General features: G+C 42.2%; 1 pseudogene; it reads right to left on the bottom strand.

Annotated features, from left to right (window-relative positions):
- Positions 1-15,525, bottom strand: part of LOC107120372 — a 115,901-nt pseudogene extending 100,376 nt beyond the window's left edge.
- Between the last annotated feature and the right edge of the window lie 795 nt (positions 15,526-16,320).

Here is a 16,320-nt window from a genome sequence, read left to right on the forward strand (position 1 = left end):
TGATTGATATTAGTCATCTGGTCCAGTAGAGGGCGCAAAGAGTCCGCCAAAAGTTTAGAGAACTCAGTGGTCTCTTCCGGTCGTGGGCTCATGCTCCCCGGTGGTTTCACTTTTGGTTGTTTATCTCTCTTCGCTTATTTCCACGCCATTTTTATGGATTGTTTACAAAACTTGCTAAAGTCTCTGAAATTCGCCCAACACCTATCCGCACTCTGGTAAGGTTCTTAAAACAGATTTCAACGCTTTTAATTCTGTCCCCCCCTTGCTTAATCGCTTTTTAGTTCATGCGTATGGGAGGGGCCCCTCCCCTGCTCGCTTTTCTCGCCGTTTTCGGGGGGGAACGACTTTCTTTTTAAATTGCCAGTATTTCGCTTTCACTCGACTCACTGTTCATTGTCGGTCATAAGACCTAGCTCAAAATGCATTTTAAACGCTCGATCTCCGACGCTTGTCCCGGTCAACGGCTCTAGTTCCATTTGGACGCATAGCGGCAGGACCATCGGGGTGGAAGAGTGCCTCAATGCCCCAGCGGGGGGGGTAGCGAACAATCGCCACCCCTCCTAACTGCTAGTGTGCAGATTGCACCCCCGGGAGGTCTATCTGCCAGCGTGTCGCCATAAACCAGAAGTCAAAATTTAAAATGTTTAATATAAAAGTACCCCAACAGGAGTAAGGACAATGTTACATAATCCCTCTTTTCCTCTTTGTATCCCCTCTATACTATTACTTTGTTTTCTAAAATTAAAAAAGAAGAAGAAGACACATCCTCTGGTATTACTAGAGAGTTAACATGGAGCTGTGGTTAGACTAGGAAGACCTGTGTTCAAATCCTCCCCCAGCCATGAAGCTCAAGAGGTGATATTGCATCAGTCACACCCTCTGAGACTAACCTATCTTAGAATGCTGCCATGAACATAACATGGAGGCAGGGGAAACAAGGTACTTGATCCCAAGATCCTTGGAATAAGAGCTAACAATGTAGTAGACAGGTAGGGACCTTTTCCTTGGGATATATCTGCACTCACAGTAACAATCCAACCATGTGGCTTACACAGCTAGCATCCATTAAAAATAATAATTCTGGTGCTCTGACCCGGAGAGCCCAGGCAATCTCGATCTTGTCAGATCTCGGAAACTAAACAGGGTTGACTCTGGCAAGTACTTGGATGGGAGCCCTCCTTGAAATACCAGAGGTAGGAGGTGGGGGTACGCTTTACTCAGCCAGCTCCCTGAATATCCTCCAGGCCCCCAGTAGGGGTCAGTCACCAATGGTTGCCATGACTTCCAGGTGCACATACAGTAATTCAACTGAGGTCGCACTCACATACATGCACATGTTATTTTTTTTTTAAAAAAAGATCTCTGGCTATTGACACCATAAACCTTATTCCCTACATGAAAGCCAAGGGTCACGATCCACTGGAAATATATCCTGTGCAAGCTTCATTTAAATATAGGAGCTGACCACTCAGTCAAATAACTCTGTGGTATTATCTGAAGAACGTTCTGTATTTCCCCAAATCTGCCAGTGTTTATATGATTTCTTCTGATTAAGCTGTACCCTAGAACTACTTCTTCCCACAGGTCAACCTGCTAGATTTCACTGATTGTTCAGCAGCAGAATACAAGAAATGGTCACTAAATACCTGACCCCATGTGCCACACATTAAAATCAGAGAACACAATAAATCACTGAGATCAAATGGTGGTACATGAAAGAGAATGTTCTATAGCAAAACCTCTTGGCCTGAACCTGCATTTTTGCACACTATAAATGCTCCAATAACTTGAAAACGTGATGATCTGAAATACAGGTAATGAAAGAGTTTCACACGTGAATGCTCACATTTTCAATAAGGAACCAGCAATTCACATTTGTAGATTTATTCATAAACTGTGGCATAAAATGTAATAGGCTGTACTGAATAAATAATATATGTTTTTAAAATGTTTCAAAATATACATGAACATTATAGCTGGCATAAGCCATATCATGCTTCAACAATCTCTTCTTTGATATATGCTATTAATCATTTATATTGCACTTATAATGTTCAAAGTGCTTTAAAGACTCTATATTGCTTGTCCTTGCATGTTATGTGGTAGGTCACTCTCATCCCCTTTTTGATTACAGCGAACTGTTTAGGATTAGGTTAACAAGTCCTTTGAGGACCTGAACCCAGGTTTTAAACTAACATAGTGGACAAGGCTGTTTCCCAAAATGCAGCCTTGAGCTGCGATGCTCTATCTGATCGAGCTTTGGAAGTAAAGCACTGGCAGATTTGACAGGCGCTGACATTTTAGGACTTGCCCAAACATAACAGGTAAAGCTCATGTTCGTTGCTATGTGTCATTTTTGTCCCACATTTGGAACATTTCTTAAACAATGCCTTGGTCGCCATAATTTCAGCACCACAAAAAGTCTTCCAAAGAGAAAACAGTTCAGGGTAAGCTGACTGGTCTTGCCTCACCCTGTTGAGAAGATCCCAGGAGAGATGAGCTGGAAAACAACGCAAGTTTAGAGAGCATGCTAGAAGAGCGTCCTAATTTTGTGGTGGCGAAAAAGGAACTGAGGGAAGGGGTGCCCTGCACCGGAACTCGTGATGCCTGTTTGGGAAATTCTGCACACGTGCCGGCTCCAGCAAAGGTGGGGCGTGCCCTCTGGAGCTTCAAGCTAGGAAAACTGTTTCATGGATGGCCTGCACAGGCACAGTCCCAATGTGGGGCTGCACCAAAGATGGAACATATTGTACATGTACATATGTATGTAAGAAAGCTGTCTACAGTACACTCTGCATATAGTTCTCCTCTGTGGTTTCCATGACAGGTTTTCAAATGCACATTGTGCACCTGCTTGCACTTTGTGTTTGAGGGAGAACCCTGCTAATGAAACCTAGAAAGAAAATCTGCATAAGATCCCTGAAATAGCTCTGCAAAACACAGTGCATGTATTTTTAAAAACACTATTTAAGTTGTGTGCCATAAAAGTTGCTTCATTTTTTTGAAAATTGGAGCGGGTGGGTGAGAAAATGAGCCAACGCAATGTCCTTAACGATAGTACTTGCTGAGCTTCATCTTTAAGAACTATGTTTTATTTATTTAAGTACAAAAACACATCTGGATTCCGAAACAAGCCAAGGGGAAAAAATCTTTTTTGGCTACTTCAAACCAAATAGCAGCCAAGCTGTTTCCTTTGACCATTATATGCACAGCAGCTGCAAAGGACAATATGTGAATATGCTTTAATTACATTTTTATTTTAAAAGAAAGAGTCATTTTGTTCTAGTGTATTCCCCATTCTCCTCAAATCTTTATTAGGCTGCATAAATGGATTAATACTGAACTCTTAGCGGCTTCTGGATTTTTTTTAATAATTAGGTGTACTTTTTATCTACAGTTTTCTTCAACCTCATTAATAATTTGTGAATGTATGAATATAAGGCAAATGAAAATGAAATAATCTTGTAATAAAGCACGAGGAATCAAGCCCTGAGAGCTCAAGGCCTGTATCTGGCAGCCCCTTCTAGCCATCAGGTTCAATGCAAAAGACGGCTGGTAAAAGATTTCATGAACCTCTATGGGCCCTGTGGTTCCAATGGACTCACATGATGGAAGCACAAGTGGGCTCGATAAGACATCCAGTATTCTTTTTATTATCCCTAAATCAAAGCTCTGTGTGTGTGTGCGGGGGGTCCAACTTCAGTTCAGGGCTGCAAAGTGCAGTAGGGAAGGTGAACATCCATTTCTTTATTTATTGAGAAGAATGTACATGCTGCCTCTCCAAGCCCCTGCTCAAACTGTTGTCATTTCCCCAGCCCCAAACGACCCTTTGGACTCTATCTACTCTGTTGTCATTTCCCCTGCCCCAAACGACCCATTGGACTCTATCTACTCTGTTGGGAGAAACATACAGGCAACATATAGACAGCCTGTATATTTTCCCCAACAGTGCAAGTGGCAGCTGGGCAATATGTGCGTGTAAGAGAGAGAGAGAGAGGTCCCCTTCCTACTGTGCTACGGTCTTAACCGGAACCATGGCTTTCAGTGACTGCTGTTTGGCAACAATAAAATACACTGGAGACCTGATCATGGATCTTCCAGTATCTTGTCTCTGTCGGCTCTGAGAATTGTTTCTCTGTCTCTTTTAAATATGCTCTTAATGGAATATGCATTTAACGGGAAGGTGTCAATGAGTCGCTGAAAGAGGACGAGGGACTGGATAGTTCTCATGTCAGCATTTGCAAGGCCACTCTCTTAATGGATACTGGAAGAGAACAGAAAGACTGGGAGGGAACTGTAAGTCCTTAGGAAAAAAAACACCCTTTTCTATATCCCAAGTGCAAACGCTCTGTTTATTGTATTAATATGTGTGGTACGTAAACAGATGGCCTTCCCAAAAGACAGGGGATCACAGTAGTTACCAAACATGTTCCTAAGTGTTGTTCTAGTGATTTATTTCTTCCAATTTAAAACAAAATTAAACAAAACTCTCCGTTTCCAAAGGAAGTATCTAGAGGCCACTGCACAGAATCATTTTCATTTAGCCCCTGCAAATACTAAACGGACTTAGCATTTTTCTGCCACAGCCAATGTTCCCTCTAAGCTGTGGAGTCTTGTGAGCAAAAATTCTACTTTGTGAGCTACTGGCATTAAAGTTGTGAGCGAGCGATTTGGCTACTGCATACACTAGTTTGCTTTGGAGCCATCCTTCCTGAGCTAAGACAAAAAATATGTGAGCTGGAGGCTAAAAAACTGTGAGCTAGCTCACACTAACTCAGCTTAGAGGGAACACTGGTCACAGCACTGGGACACTTTGGATGCCTCCTTTCAGACTTCTTGTGGAGGAAGAAAACCTGACACAGACATCTCATGAGGCCTGATGCAACTATGAGAATCGGCTTGAGGGCATGTTAAAAATGGGTAAAGAGGGGAATTCAGAAAGCACACAAATGCTTCCTTAGTTCTACTGGCAGAGCAGCTAAGAGAGGAACTACACGTTTCAAAACTGGGAGCCCCAGGAACAGTATGAAGGGGGAGTCAGAGATCTGCTGTGTAGACCTGAGTGCACTGCCTGCGACAAGCAAACATTTCCTTCACCAAGGTAAATTCGGGTAAGGTAGCCGTGTTGGTCTGAAGCAACAGAACAAAGTTTGAGTCCAGCGGCACCTTTAAGACCAGCAAAGGTGCCACTGAACCCAAACTCTGTTCTGTTTCCTTCATCAAGTCTTTTATAACACTGTTTGCACAAGTGCAGTATCTCATAGGACAGTATCTCATAGGACTGGGAGACAGGGTCTCACTAGTTACTACAGTGAAACCCTATTTGATGAGATGTAGTGATTGAATAAGTCACATCCTGTATCTTTCTTGGACTGATCATCAGATTGAAACCTGATCTACAGGATCTCTAATGGACTACTAGGAGATGTTCTGGCTAAATTTGCATTCTTTCCCATCCCATTTTAATCCTGCAGACCACGAAATCTTTGGACAACCAGTTTGTTTGTTTTTTTAACGTGCCTTGGGTGCACACTTCTGGAATTCAGGGATCACTGAAGGTATACACCCAGGTGATTTTACCCACTCAGGAATCTGCTACTTGTAGACATTGGAGATCAAATAATGGAGGTTGCCAGTTGCTCATATCCCCACTTCAGGGATCTTCAGAAAAAATGCATCCAGATCTTTATTAAAATTTTCTAAAGGGACTTGTTTAATATTTTTCGCTCCAACTACATTGTGAAGGGAATCCACGAGTAGAAAGAAAGCAAACCACCAAAGGGAAATAACTGGTAGAATCCAATCATCCTTTATCTCAGAGTTAAAAAGTGACTAATAAGAACTCACTACCAGTACATAAACTGGAACTGGCATTGCTTAGGGATGCTGCAAACTTTGCCATGAATGAGTTTGCAGTTGAACTGACCCTAACTGAAGGTAATAAATCTGGTTAGCTGATATGGGAATTAGTTCATTAGTGCAGCAAATACCTGATCTCCTTGTGAATTTGCCACCAGCAAGCAGCACTCTCAGCTGAAGAAAACTGACCTGCTCCCTCCATTGCAAATATGCAAATAAAGCAAGGAACAGATCCCCAAAACCAAGCAAATGGGTCAAACACAGTGCCTTAAAGTAGAATAAACTGCAATCCTCTTTTCGGTGTGAAGTAAGCCTCACGGAATAAAATTAGGATTTTAAAGCATAGATTTGCATTGTACAGCTGTTATTAGCAAGGCTTATTAGTATTCTGTGTAGAAAAGAAAATTACAAAATTGAAAGAGAAGGCTAACTGGGTGGTATGATTGACTGGGAAGATGGGATGGTGACTGGGGTGTTGATGGGATCTTTTCAGGAATGTTTTTGGCTTCCAGTCCATCTTTAAGCATGTCTACTGAGATGAAGGATGTAGGCTCATTCTACTTGCAAAGACCATATTAAGTCCATTCCCTTGTGCTTCCAAATCTATTCCTGATTCTATTCCAAATCTATTCCTGGTTTTACTCCATGAAATTGCTGAGCGGTCGGGTTAGAACGGATAAAAGGAAGTACTTCTTCACCCAAAGAGTGATTAACACTTGGAATTCACTGCCACAGGAAGTGGTGGCGGCTACAAGCATGTACGGCTTCAAAAGGGAATTAGATAAGCATATGGAGCAGAGGTCCATCAGTGGCTATTAGCCACAAGGTATAGATAGGGACTCTGGGGCAAGTGATGCTCTGTCATCTTGGTGCTTGGGGGGGTCAACAGTGGGAGGGCTTCTAATGTCCTGGCCCCACTGGTGGACCTCCTGATGGCCCTGGTATTTCTGGCCACTGTGTGACAACAGAGTGTTGGACTGGATGGGCCTTTGGCCTGATCCAACATTGGCATCTCTTATGTTCTTATGTTTATGTTCTTACGGGTAACTGTAACTGCTTCATATAATTTTAATAAAATAAAGGTTTGGTTACTTGTGCACAACAGCCCTGGAGACCCATGGGGTTCAGCTTTGGACTCCTTGACAGTAACATAATCTGAACAGATCTGAACCTACAGGAGTTCGAGCATCCTTAGCCTTTCCGCATCGGTGACGGCTCCCTGCCCATTTTAACTACAGAGATGCTCTGTTTGTCCCAAACCATTTGTGAGCAATCCTGGCGAGTTTTCAGGTCTTCAGTGCCAGACATCTCTTGCAGTACTGCTAAGGGTTAGAGACTGATCAGGAACCTGCCAACTCTGCCCTCTTTGCCTGATACTATGGCCAACTTTTCTTTAGTTTCAGCAAGTCATTGATAGAATCGGGTTGTTAATGTGGTTTGAACCAGAACTGGCATGGAAACAGTGACAGCAAAAACTATTTGCAGCCAAGGCAGTAACCATGAGAGCCATATAAATATCTGGATTTGCACTTATTACTTATTTCAGAGCAAGAAGAGGAATTGTTCTTCCATAGAGGAAAACAAAAGAGAAGCAAATGCTGTTCTTCTAGAAAAAGTTCCCAAGGATCTACTGGAGACTTCCTGTCTAAAGGTCAGTAAAACAAGACATCAAGGACTGATTCATACACACATGTAAATCACTTGATTCTTCACTTGTCCATTACTCAACACTTCATGACTTGCAGCTGAACATGTGAACTGACACCACTGTAAAGTGTCGTATTTCAAGCAATATGAAGCAATATTAAAATTCCTTCTGTGGTATTTTATCTGGAATGACTCACTCACACATGGAAGCCATCACTTAATGCTACAGTAATCAAGGGATCAACACTGAGATATGAGCCACCTTCAGACGAATACCCCCAAAGAGCCAGGCCATCAGAGGCCTGAACTGCTGAAGCACAGTTTTAACAGGAAAGAGAACTGGGACTGGTAATCTGTGAAGAAATCCATTTTCATACTCCTGTCGCTTTCAAAAATAGTAATAACATTTTGAACCAAAAAGCTGGATTGTGCACTGATGGAGAACGAAAGGCATAAAGTCAGGGGAAATGAAACAGAATTAAGTAACATGGATGCTGAAATGAATGAAGACAGAACAAGAAGGATGTCTCTTAAAGGAACTAGTTTATAATGCAGATTTTAAAAATGAGGATAATGTCAATTAACTAGCTCCTTTTCTATTTTCTGTAAAGAACACACTGGAACACTAGTAGATATTCTGGTGAAAATGTTTTAAACTTATAACACAATAGTTAAGACTTAACTAACTCGAGATAAGTGATCCTGATTATATATTTCTGTTCAAGCACATAAGCAATATCTTCATGGATCAAGCCAATATGCACCTAATCCAGCATTCTTTGCAAGCTTTCTAACAAAGAGCTAGCACTAAGGCACAAAATTTGTTACAAATGTTAACAAATTGGATCTAGATCAGTCACACAGGAACTGCAGGGAGCAGCTTTTGAAAGAGCTGCAGGGGTCTGATTATGCTCAAGACTGGGGGGGGGGGGGTTCTGCCTTTCCCCCTTATGATTTTTTCCTGAGTCAAAACAGTATTAGGGGTTCTATTTGCTCCATTCTGCAGCTCCAGGATGGGGCGCACAACCACTGCCTGGAAGCATTCTGACTTGAAAAAACAGTGTAGGGGAGGCACCCAGTCCCTGAGGGATTTTTAAAGGCAGTTCTCAAAATTTGTAACATCTAGTTTGAGCCCAAGTGGTCTACGAACAGCCCACAATCTATCCTCTGTCCACATCTGTGATGTAATTTAGCTCTAGGTCTATAATGAACCTATGGTCAGTGCTAATATCATGATTCCGGTACATCCTTATTCATATCTGTTGATGAAGCCTGTATCTTCAAATCAAACCCATTGCCCAAGCTTGCTTCTACATACTGTGTCCCAAGACCCAGGCTTCCCTAAATGTAATACTGTGATAGATGTATCATGTATGCATTAACACAGACAATCCAAGGCATCTAAGCCACAAACTTGGACACTGGGATGTATGTGTGGGTCCCACCATGGTGAACTAGTCTACACACCAATTCACTGATTAGATCCAATATGCATATACAAGTTGTGGAAGGAGGATGCGACTGACAGCAGTCCTGACCCACCACTGTTTGAAGATGCATGTTTTTAGGCAGATGTAAACAAAGTTTACTGCCAACCTAGCAGTTTGAAAGCAAGAAATTGCAAGTAGATAAATAGGTACCACTTCGGTGGGAAGGTAACAGCGTTCCGTGCACCTTGGTGTTTAGTCATGCCGGCCACATGACCACGGAAACGTCTTCGGCTCTTCGGCTTTGAAACGGAGATGAGCACCGCAACCCTAGAGTCGGACTCGACTGGCTTTCGAGCAAGGGAACCTTTACTTAAACAAAGTTGTGTCAGAGTCACAATATTACCATGGAAATAAATCAATCATAACCTTAACAAATTTGTAGGAATTTTTCAGTTACCAGGAATCCTCAGATTTACGCAAGAGTCATAGGCAAGCCAGGACCAGTGGGATGGGCTACAATGACAGCCCCAGTGTACACAGAGTACAGTACTACTTGGTAGGTGTAGACAGGTGAGCACAGTTCACAGACTTCAGTAACAAAAGCCTACTAAAAAGAGAAATGTAGTATTCAATAGGCCTTTACAGATAAATCCACTTGCAACAGCAAAATTCCTTAGTCTTCAGCCATACTTGAGTGATGTTTAGTTAGACTCTTCTTAATGATTCTCTCAGAAAGTCAGTTCATCAGTCTCCTTGGAATTTACCATTTTATATCTGTTAAATCTAGGGGCATTATGGGGATCCAAACCAAGTTGGTAATCCACAAGAAACTGGGCAATATTCAGAAAACTATTAAAATTATGCCACAAAAAAAGGGTTAAATGTTTTTGGGTTCGTTTTTTTTAAAGAAAACTGGCTTTCTGAAAAATCAAGTCTTTATTTTATGACTTTCTGCAAAGAAAAGTTTACCTCCTGAGCTCTCCTGGAAAAGGTTTGTCTCTTTTACATATATAATCTCTTAGGTTTTCCAAAGGGAAGAGATATTTTAACAAGATGCAGGTTTAACGAGATGTTTTTATTATTCTGTTAAAGATGTCAGATTTTCTTTCCCAACTGTCCTGCTCCCTGGCGAAAATGCTACTTCCCAGCCTTGGCAATTTCAGCAGTTCCAAAGGTTCCCTCTGCTACCTCATTAATCAGCCCACTGCCATGTGCTATCTTACCTGCAGATGTAATTCGTCTTGCAAGTATCTTGTAAATTCAGGCAGTTCGGTTTCTCCTTGTCCTCATATGAACACACAGGAACAATAGTCTGGCGTCTCCTTTCTGTACATGCAATGTTTTGGCAGGAGCAGAAGAGCATCCCATAACTGTGCTTCGGGGGAACTTTGTCGAAAAATTGCCTTAGGGCCTTATGACACTTCCGCTTATTGCAGATTTCATTAGACACACTGCTGGTACAGGGGGTTATGTAAGCCGATCGGAGTTTCTTGCAGGTATCATTTAGGTTGCAAGCTTTTGCTGCATCCAAACAGTTGTTCCCCTTTGAAATCGTAAACTCCACTGTGTATAAAAGGAACAAAGAAATAGGATTATTATTATACTGGAATGTTCATGTCTACTTTATTCTTATTGAGATATTGAAGATACCAGCTCAAGAAGTTCTTGGTACCAAAAACTGACCACAACAACACAAAATAAAACAAATTTTGAGTCCAGTGGAACCTTTAAGACCAACAAACTTTTATGAAAAGTATCAGAAGCGTGCCTGCACACGAAAGCTTATACTTGGAAAAAACTTTGTTGTTCTTAAGGGTGCCACTGGACTCAAACTTTGTTCTATTGCTTCAGACCAACATGGCTACCCACCTGGACGCAACACATAATCAAATAAAATACGAGAAGTAGCATTTAAGGACAAGATCCAAATTTACAGCTGTGATCCTCAAGCCACTAATGGACCGAAGATGCAGGTTACAGACATAGTTGGAGCACAGAAGTAATTCTTGTGCTCATATGTCCTTTTCCCACTGAGCTTCAATACAGTCCAAGTGGATACTTTTTCCTCCCTCTCCCATAATACTAGAACTTGGGGGCAACAGATTCATGAGGATGTTGATGGGCAATAAATTTGGGATAAATAAAAAGAAGTTCTTTACTAAATGAATAATTAAACCGTGGCATTCATAGCCAGTGGAAACATTGATGGGTGCTAGTATAAATGTCTTTAAAGGGGGATTAGATACATTAATGGAGGATAGGTTCCACAATGATTACTAGCCATAATGACTAAAGGGAGCCTTCAGGTTCAGAGGCAGTAAACCTCTGAATACTGTCCTAAAAGGCAACACGAAGGGAAGACCTTCGCCTCTATATCCTGTCTGTTGGCCTGCTGTGTGAACAGGATGGACGACTGGTTTGATCCAGCAAGATTCTTCTCATGCACACATTTAAATCCCTACATGAATCTACTTCCTTCATGCAATCCATGCATTTTTTTTAAAAAAAGTGGGGAGATGGCAAAAACAGCACACTTGGGTAAGCAATTTTTCATATAAAAAGTCAAATATGCAGGTGGAAGTGTGCAAAGCTCACAGCTATGTCTCCTTCTCAGAAGCATAAGTTTACTTGGCTAGGCCATATGTAGAACTGTCCCCCTCTTTACCTCAATAACTATGGGACTGTTCCAGTATAAGTGCTTTGAGGATCACAACCTGGTATGTCAAAACCACACAAAAAATCTAATTGCCAATAGATAGCTCTAACATTCTACAGAATTTCAGCATTAGTGCAGTTATAATTATGTATTAAACTCCAAGTTTATTTTGTCTAAAACACAGTGTTCAAAATTGCATGCTAAATCCAAGTATAATTTCCATGTAATTTCCAGGGCATATAATTATGCAATATAGGCATAGTAGACACTAATTACTATGTGATTACGGAGTAATTACATGCCTATTTGTTTCTGGAAGGCAAATGTTATGCAGAGTGGCTTAAACTAGACTGCCTTCAATAAGCAGTTACTACGTATTTCCAGAACGGGTTCTGAGCTGCCACACATCAAAACAGAGTTATACACTGGTACATTCGAAAACATCCAGAAGTCTTAGGCCACCACTAAAACCCACGACTGTGAAATTCAGTCTAGAACAATACAAGACCATAAGATGGGACTAGAGGTGTGCAATACTTTTTAAACCGGTATTTTTTGGTTCGGGTCTATTGGACTTGGAAAAAACCTGGGATTTCCAAAAAATCCCGGATCCCAAAACTGGTACAGTATTCGGATCCGGGATTTTTTTGGAAATCCTGAATTTTTCAGATCCAATAGACTCAAACTAAAAAATACTAGTTTTTTAAAAAAAACAGTGAAAGCTAAGTTGGCAGGGAACAATCTGCTCCCTGTGGGCACAGTTGATCCTGGCTGGGCTCAGTTCTCCTGCAGTCCAGTTTAAACTGAGCTGCAGGAGAAGTGAGCCCCAGGAGCTACTGTGCTGCTGAGAGTGATGTGCTTTATGCGGCATAAGAGATCCTGGCTGGGTTTGCTTCTCCTGCAGTCTGGTTTAAACCGGGCTGCAGGAGAAGCAAGTCCCAGGGGCTGCTGTGCCACACAGAGCACATTGCTCAGCACAGCACAGGAGACTCTGGCTGAGCTCCCCAGAGTTTAAACTGGGCTGCAGAAGCCAGCAAAAAGCCCAGCCTGTGGGGAGGAATCTGTTCCTGGCAGCACAGCAGATCCTGGGGATGGCTTCTTCTGCAGCCTATTTTACCCCAGACTGTATGAGACGCCAGCCCCAAGTCAAGCCAGCAGGAACAGTGTGCTCCCCACCAGTGCAGCTGGTCCTTTAAACTTTAAAGGGGCTGCAGTAGAAGCCTGAGAAAATCTGAGAGGCAGGAGCAATCTGCTCTGGCCTCTCTGCTGTTTTTGGATTTGCCTGGTAATTCTTGAATATATCAAGGGTATTTTGGGAATCCCCCCCCCCCAGTTTTCCTGAGAAAGCCTGGATACACTTGGGATTCCAAAATCTACCCCAAAAATACCAGTAATGTATTTTCGGGTAGATTTTTGGCTCAGGTAGATGCAAATGCACACCCCTAGATGAGGCCCGTCCTTAGCCTGGGCTCTTTGCTTAGGGGGACCCTGTAAAGCTACTATTATCTTCCAGTGGTCAAGATTAAAATCTGTATGGAGTGTCAGCTCATAATTTTTCTTAGTCATTTGTGACAGATCATTTTCAAATGTAATCCCTGAGTGTTGGACCCAACCAGCTTTTCCATTGGAGAAAAAGAGGGGAGGGGGTCTCCTCTGATCACCAAAAATGCTATGCATGGACAAAAGGCATACAGGGTGTTGGAGGCACGAAAGATGGGAATTGCATGAGCTGGAGTGGGAAAGCTGAAGGACTCTAGATAGCCAACTAACTTTTTTTAACAGTAAATTAAAAACCATACTGTAAATTAGCTTAAAATGTTGTTCTACAGTTGATGTTACTATTCAACAATTCAGATTTGTCATTATAGACTGTATAAACAAACAAAAAATCCTTGTATTCTTATTAAGAAGCAGATGTACTAAATAATATAAAGATTGCTGAAGTGAAACATTATATTGTCACAATAGAGTATGATTTTTAATCCCTACAAACTGAACTCTACTAATCTGTGAATTAGAACTAATTGCTATTGCTAAAGGGGAAACAAAGCAAATAGTAGGACAGAAAGGACTTCCTACATGTTGTGAGTTCAGTGGCATAATGTCCACATGCAACACTGAAGAAGTTGCTCCAGGACCCTCAACATGCCTGCTGCATTAGGCTTTTCTTGTCTGCAGCTGTGTTATGATGTTCCTTAAGGTAACCGCCCTCCTGACTGGTACATCAGACTAGTAGCTTCTCCACACTGTTCTTCTGCAAAGAGTCTTTCCCACCATGAACTTTGGTCCAACCCAACTACCTCAGAGCAGCAGCAGCTAGGTCTGATGGATTCATTCTTGCTGTTCCTGGTGACACAGACCATACTGATGTTCCATCCAGGTTTCAGGTCAGACTATCAAGAACTAGACTGGAGTATAGAGAAACGACAACTGCCAATCAAAAAGGAAGCCCCACTGCCTTTGCAAGAGATTGAATGATATGATTATCCTCTGCTGAGAACCTAGCTATCTGTAATTAAATTTAGAAAGCTATTTATATCATCCATTTTTGGATACTTAGTATTATAAAGCTGAATGTAGTAATTAAAATATTTGCTACTTATCTCTATGGGGGATTCAGTCAGATTCCTATCTGTTGCTGTCACTGGGGGGAACAGCAACTCATTTTTAATTTCTTTGTCAGTTGCCAGAACAGCAACTTGTCTGGGTTTACTCCTTTCTCAAAAGCTTTCTGTGATAACTGTACCACAAGTTTCTCCATCGATTTATTTTAGAGAATTATAACTTGCATTTCTGTCATTAAAATAGCCTTCAGGGCAGCTGAAATGTAACATTAAGAACATAATTATTACAATACAAGAAAGATCTAAAACTACAGCAGCTGGTATTACTAGTACATGGTATAATCCTAGTCTCATTTTGGCTTCATGACAGGCTCCAATAAGAACCCTTATATCTGCATTTTAGATCAATAGTAGTTTCTGGTACTTTATCCTCTGAACGGGCTCTGAGGTAAGAAAGCTGAAAAAAGATATATTTACTGAGGCCATTCAGGGAATTTCATGGCTCAGGAGTGATATGAACCAGAGCTCACAGTATCTAAACCCAACATGATACTCTAGGTGTCATTCTACAAGTAGAATTACACTAGCTCACTCCGATTGTGTTGCTCTATAACATGATCTTACAATGACCTGCATAAAAGCATATGAACTCTGCATGCAGAGACAGCATCCAAACATTACAACAAAGCATGCCTAATTTCCATATTAAGAAATCCTATTCTATAAGAATATCCTATTCAAATTAATAGAATAACAAAAAGTTCTCAGGCTAGATCCCCCCCCCCCCCCCCAGCAGTGGGGAAAAGAGAAAGAGACATGAGCACAGCATACCAGTAAGACCACAAAAAGATCTGGTATATTCTTTTAATGGATTTCAAAACAGTATTTATTTTATGATGATGTTAATAAATCTGTTCATATTAACATACATATATGCTAGGGAAAAGCTAAGGTCGTATATTTAATCACATTCTCAAAGGTCATCTTAGTATACCATTTAGAACCTGAGCCAAATTCAACCATGAAAAACTGCTGTGAGGTCAGAATCCACTGTGCATTACACAGTGTTTTGGCAAAGCTAGAGATTCACAGTACTGGAAATCTACAGTGTCCCAGAGCACTGCCACTCATTTCCTGACAAACGCAACAACTGCATTTTCAGATTTTATTACTTTTTTAAAAGGTTTCTAGACCTTCTGTGTGAAATACGGAGTTTAAATATCCTTAGACAAAAGATCAGAGATATTGAAAATAAACCAGCGAAGAAAATGAATATATTTACATGGAAAAGCATTGTGCTTGGTAGATCAGAATCCACTGGTCCAAGGGATGTCCAGCTGTCCTCAACCAGAGCCAGGGCGTTTTCCATCCTTGCTCCAATCCAGGTCCATAGCTACAGTGGGGCATTTTTGGGCTCTTTCCCCTCAAATGTGAGGCATGCCCCACAACAGCTGCTGCCCCTCTCCCTCTTCCTTTCCCCCTGTAACATTAAAAGGGCCTTCCAGCTGCTTGGTGGGAGCACGTGTAGGTGAGGGAGAGGGGCGGCGGCTGGCCACATGCCTTCCCTGAACTCCAAGCAGTGATTTCACTGGCTGGAGATCAAGTGCGGGCAGCCCCCACTAGAAAAACGTTAAATGCTGTTTTTCTAGTGAGGCTGCCCGTGCCTCATCTCCAAGTGGTGAAATCACTGCTTGGAGTGCAGGGAAGGCATGCAGCAGCCCCTCTCCCTTGCAGGGGGAGAGGGGTGACTGCCGGCTGCATGCCTTCCCTGAACTCCAAGTGGTGCTGCTTGGAGTTCGGGGAAGGTGTGCAGCTGGCAGTCGCCCCTCTCCCTCATCTCCTGCAAGGGAGAGGGGTGGCCACATGCCTTCACTCAACTCCAAGCAGTGATTTCACCGCTTGGAGATCAGGCGCAGGCAGCCCCCACTAAAAATTGTCCCTTGAAGTTCTGGAAAAGTGTGCGGCCACCCCTCTCCCCCCTGTCTCTCTCCTCCCCCTCCCCTGTTGCCCCACAAAAATTCCCCAAGCCCCAGCAACCCAATATTTCTGGCTACGGGGCTGCATCCAATCTGGTACAACTCTCTGCTGGATAACATCCGTGCCCTGCAGGACTTGTTACACTTCTGCAGGGCCTGTGAGGCTGAGATACTCCGCCAGGCATTTG

The sequence above is a fragment of the Gekko japonicus genome, unplaced genomic scaffold, assembly GCF_001447785.1.
Source record: "Gekko japonicus isolate JY-2015 unplaced genomic scaffold, Gekko_japonicus_V1.1 scaffold288, whole genome shotgun sequence".
Lineage (NCBI taxonomy): Eukaryota > Metazoa > Chordata > Lepidosauria > Squamata > Gekkonidae > Gekko > Gekko japonicus.